The following is a 6,000-nucleotide window of genomic DNA, read 5'->3' on the forward strand; positions in this document are numbered from 1 at the left end:
GGAACGTGCCACTTCTGAACTCGTATCAACTGCCTTTTGAAATACTCCCACAGGTCCGATGTGGATTTATCCTCAAACAGCCGCCTCCAATCAAAATTCTTCAGTTCCTGCCTAATGCTGTCGCATTGCAACTTCCCACAATTTAACACCTTCACCCGTGAACTGCTGTAATCCTTATCCAGGAGTATCTTAAAACTTACAGAAATCCTCCCCCACTCACTCACCTGGCCGGGCTCATTTCCCAAAACCAGGTCCAGTATAACCCCTTCCCTGGTGGGACCATTTACATACTATGTCAAGAGTCTCTTCTGAATGGTTTTTACAAATTCTGCCCCATCCAAGCCCCTAGCATGTCGTGAGTCCTAGTCAACATAGAAGAAGTTACAATCACCCACCACAACAACACTGCTCTTTTTACATCTTTCCAAACTCTGTCTACACATTCTCTCCTCTATCTCTTGCTGGCTGTTGGGAGGTCTGTGGTATACCCCCCTAGCATTGTGATCTCACCTTTCCTATTCCTGACTTCTATCCACACTGCCTCACTGTATGAGCCCTCTGATGTATCCTCCCTCAGTACAGCTGTGAGATGCTCCTTTACCGGTAATGCAGTCACCCCCCCATTCTGCTTTTACATCCCTTTCTATCCCACCTGAAACATCTAAATCCTGCAACATTCAGCTGCCACTCCTGTCCCTCTTTCCGCCAAGTCTCTGAAATCACAATAATGTCATAGTTCCAAATACCAACCAAACCTCTCAATTCATTTGCCTATTATACTTCTAACACATGCATTTCAGACCACCTCCCCTGTTCTTTTCAGCAGCATTTCCCGCCTGTTCTTGTTGTTGGTAATGTTTGCCCTGGTTTGTACCTCTCCTTCAATTTCTGCTGTCCTACTCCTCTGATTCCCATCCCATTCCCACACCAGTTTTAAACGTCCCCGACCATTCGAACAAGTACACCCCCACCCCCAAAAAAGGACATCAGTCCCAGTCCTGCCCAGGTGTGACCCAGTTTGTACGGGTCCCACCTCCCCCAGAACCAGTCCCAATGCCCCTCGAATCTGTAATCCTCCCCCTCACACCATTTGTCCAGCAACATCATCATCTTAAACTTCCTGCTGTTTCTATTCTAACTAGCTCATGGCGCTGGTAGTAATCATGAGATAACGAGCTTGGAGGTCCAACATTTCAACTTACTTCCTAGTTCTCTATATTTTAGGGCCTCATTTGTTTTTTTTTAAACCTATGTCATTAGTACTAACGTGTACCATGACCACAGGCTGTTCACCTTCCCCCTTCAGAATGTCCTGCAACCGCTTTGAGGCATCCAGGACCCGAGCACCAGGGAGGCAACGCACCATCCTGGACTCTTGTTTGCAGACACAGAAACACCTATCTAACTCCCCAAATCCCCTATAACTGTAGCTTTTCTAGACTATTTCTCCCTCCCTTCACAGCTGAGCCAACCATGGTGCCATGAATTTGGCTGCTGCTGTTATCCCCCGAGAGGCCATTCCCCTCAAAATCATATGACTGTTTTACCAGGAGTAGCCGCAGGAAATTCTTGCATTACCTGCCTGGTGGTCACCCATTCCCTTCCTGCCTGTGGAGGCTGAATCTGCAGTGTTACCACTTATCTATATCTGCAATTCACAAAGTTGAATTCACATTCGACCATCTGCCATAGGGACAGCTTTATCTGCGCCAACAGCCCAGCAATATTGCCACTAGGCCAACCCATTCCCACTACTAAAGAAGTTGATGTAACGACTTTCATTGCATCATGATATTTTTCCTATTCATTCATGGGATGGGGATGTCACTGGCTAGACTACACTTTTATTGCTCACCCCAGGATGCGTTTAAGAGTCATTGGTGGGTCTGGAGTCACATGTAGTCCAGACCGGGTAAGGATGGTAGTTTCCATCCCTAAGGAACATTAGTGAACCAGAAGGGCTTTCCCCCAACGAATGGCAATGGATTTGTGGTCATCATTAGATTAACTTAGATTGCTTACAGTGTGGAAACAGGCCCTTCGGCCCAACAAGTCCACACTGACCCTCCGAAGAGCAACCCATTCAGACCCATTCCCCTACATTTACCCCTTCGCCTAACATTACGGGCAATTTAGCATGGCCAATTCACCTAATCTGCACATTTTTGGACTGTGGGAGGAAACCAGAGCACCCAGAGGAAACCCACGCAGACACGGGAGAATGTGCAAACTCCACACAGACAGTTGCCTGAGGTGGAATTGAAACCGAGTCTGTGGCGCTGTGAGGCAGCAGTGCTAACCACTGTGCTACTGTGCCGCCTTAATTCTCTTAACTCTTAATTCTAGATTTTTAAAAAAGTGAATTCAAATGAAGATTTGAACTTTGTTCCCTCAAATACTATCTGGATCTCTGGATCATCAATCCAGCCATAATACCTCCAGGCCATCCCTTCCTCTATCAATCCAGCAATAATACCACAAGGCCATCCCGCCCCCTATCAGTCCAGCAACAATACCACCAGGCCATCCCTTCCCCTATCGATCCAGCAATAATACCACCGGGCCATCCCGTCCCCTATCGATCCAGCAATAATACCACCGGGCCATCCCGTCCCCTATCGATCCAGCAATAATACCACCGGGCCATCCCGTCCCCTATCGATCCAGCAATAATACCACCGGGCCATCCCTTCCCCTATCGATCCAGCAATAATACCACCGGGCCATCCCTTCCCCTATCGATCCAGCAATAATACCACCGGGCCATCCCTTCCCCTATCGATCCAGCAATAATACCACCGGGCCATCCCTTCCCCTATCGATCCATCAATAATACCACCGGGCCATCCCTTCCCCTATTGATCCATCAATAATACCACCGGGCCATCCCTTCCCCTATCGATCCAGCAATAATACCACCGGGCCATCCCTTCCCCTATCGATCCATCAATAATACCACCGGGCCATCCCTTCCCCTATCGATCCATCAATAATACCACCAGGCCATCCCTTCCCCTATCAGTCCAGCAACAATACCACTAGGCCATCGCATCCCCTGTCAATCCAGCAATAATACCACTGGCCATCCCTTCCCCTATCAATCCAGCGATAATATCACCAAGCCATCCCTTCCCCTATCAATCCAGCAATTATACCTGCAGGCCATTGATCCATCTATCAATCCTGCGATAATACCACCAGGTCATCGCTTCTGCTGTACAAAAGTGAAACTCACCACCACCTTCATCTACCACATCCCAATTCGTTTATACAAATCGGTTAGTTGACTTCTTACACTGAAAGTATGATTGACCCCTATTGGATTCAGCCTCATTTTTTGATGGTTTGCTAATTGGATCTTGCATTGTGGCTTCTGCAAAAAACATTCTCTCACTACTGACATTAAACTAATTGGTCAATGGTTATTCAGTTGGTTCTTTGCTCCACCTGCGAGCAATTGTGTTACAATTAATTTCCAATCCAAACACATAAATGGTATCATTAAGGATGATTGACCATTTCGTCAGCAGCATTTCTGCTTTTTCCTCTCAAGAGCCTAGCTGGTTGCTACCAATTATCTATCTCGTCAATGTTCTCTTCATTAAATATTTCCTGTCACTGCCTCAACAAATGAACTAATTTTTTGTGTCACATTGAGAGGATTAACTCCACCCACTGTCTCTCAGAACTTAAAAGGTCCCCTTTATTATGCAAGCACTGTGAAAAATTTGCCAAGCATGCTGCAAGTTATAAACTGCATCAACGTAACATTTCATCACGTCACCATGGAGGCTGACTACAATATTTCCAGTAGAGGTAGCCCTTTAACATTCCTCACGCTTCTAACCATTTTACTACGGACCTCTTTTAGGTCAAACTGTAATAATTTTCAGTATTTTTAATGTAGGAGAAAAGAGAGTTCAAAACAGAAAATTAAATTTCTGTTTCACAAGGTAAAACATAAATTTCTAATCTGTTGTTGGAATTCCGCCACATTTTACTCCTTCTATGTGTCATTATTATATGCATGAATGTCCACCACTTATGGACCAATACAAGTTCATATTTCCACATTAGAGAATTCATAGTGTTCAACGTTATCCAGGAAAGCAGCGATTTCAGTGAAGGTTTCTCACTGTGAAGGCAGGATGTTGTTGGCTCAATAATCTCCTCAGAATTCACTGTCCACATTGACAGCACAGTGCTTCTAATTAAACATGGGTGTGTAAGTGGTCTTGATATGATTATCCTATGTGATGCAATAAACATCAGACTGAAGGCCTTTGTCTGATGAGATTAAAGGACACAGAACTAAACGTAGAGGGTATGTTTTTGATTTTGGAGTATTCCAACATTGTTGTGCAGGACTGACGTGTAAGGCACCTTCGTAGAGTCATTGAGTTGTACAACACTGGAACAGACCTTTCAGTCCAACTCATCCATGCCGACCAGATTTCCTAAAGTGATCTAGTCTTATTTGTTAGTAATTAGCCCATAATCTGCTAAATCCTTCCTATTCATGTACTCATCCAGATGCCTTTTAAATGTTGTAATTGTACCAGCCACAACCACGACCTTACACGACCACTTCCTCTAGCAGCTCATTCCATAAACACACCACCCTCTGCACGTAAAAGTTGCTCCTATAGGTCCCTTTTAAATCTTTCCGCTCTCACTTTAAACCTATGCCCTCTAGTTTTGGACTCTCATACCCTGGGAAAAAGACCTTGGTTATTCACTCTATCCATGCCCGTCATTTTATAAACCTCTATAAGGTCACCCTTCAACATTGAGGGAAAACAGTCCCAGTCTATTCAACCTCTCCTTATAGCTCAAACCCTCCAATACCAGCAACATCCTCATAAATCTTGCCATGTTTCACAACATCCTTCCGATAGGAGGGAGATCAGAATTGAACGCAATATTCCAAAAGTGGCCTCACCAATGTCCTGTACAGCTACAACATGACCTCGCAACTCCCATACTCAATGCACTGACCAATAAAGGCAAGCATACCACTATCCTATCCACCTGAAACTCCACTCTGAAAGAGCTATGACTCTGCAATCCAAGGTCTCTTTGTTCAGCAACATTCCCTAAGACCTTACCATTAAGTGTATAAATTCTGCCCTGATTTGCCTTTCCAAAATGCAGCACCTCTGATCATAAGCACAATGCTATGTCCCTTATATAAGGGTATTGAGGAACATGCTCTTTCATGGTAAAACTCTGATGGACCTGGTGAACCAGAATTAGCCTGTGCATCTTTCAACTGTACACTCCTCTATTCTTCAAATCACTCAAGAATCATTCCTAGGCCGTACAGCCAAGAAATAAGGTAATGATTTGTATTGTGAGTATCACCAAAGGCATTTCTCTCTCAATACTCTTATGCTTTATTTCTCACTGATCCTTTTTTTTTCCAGAAGATTGTTCGATATTTCCATTCCAATCTGATTTACAACTCCATATTCTCTTTATGCTAACATTTCCTTTTCTTTTGGCATTGTACAGTCTGTGATATGATACATGATCATAGACCTTTGCCCCAAGTAGGCTTTGTACAGGGTGGATGTTTGGACATTGAGCAGAGAGAGAGGATCTTTCTTCATCTCAGCCCAATTATAACATTCCTTATGTTAGCTCAGGGGAGACTGGAAGCCATCAAGCACAAAATATTAGTCAAACGTTTAAACATTGGACACAAGCTAGCTGCATAAATGATGTGAATTTTGACATCTGGGCAACAATTGGTATCAAGTCTTTGGTGAATACTTAATTAAATGTAACATAGATGATGTATCTTCAGCCTTTGGGGGAATTCACACTTCTCATCTTTAAGATCAAGCCAATACCTAGAATTATGAAATTTCCATTCTTCAGACTGGAAAATAGGGAAGATTGATGCTCAATGGACATCATCAACTTTCCGCTGGATCACAAGGCCTTCCCCATTCATACATAGGAGGGGCACCTCAGAAATGTAACAGGTGTGATCAA

Source organism: Hemiscyllium ocellatum, chromosome 20, assembly GCF_020745735.1.
Source record: "Hemiscyllium ocellatum isolate sHemOce1 chromosome 20, sHemOce1.pat.X.cur, whole genome shotgun sequence".
NCBI lineage: Eukaryota > Metazoa > Chordata > Chondrichthyes > Orectolobiformes > Hemiscylliidae > Hemiscyllium > Hemiscyllium ocellatum.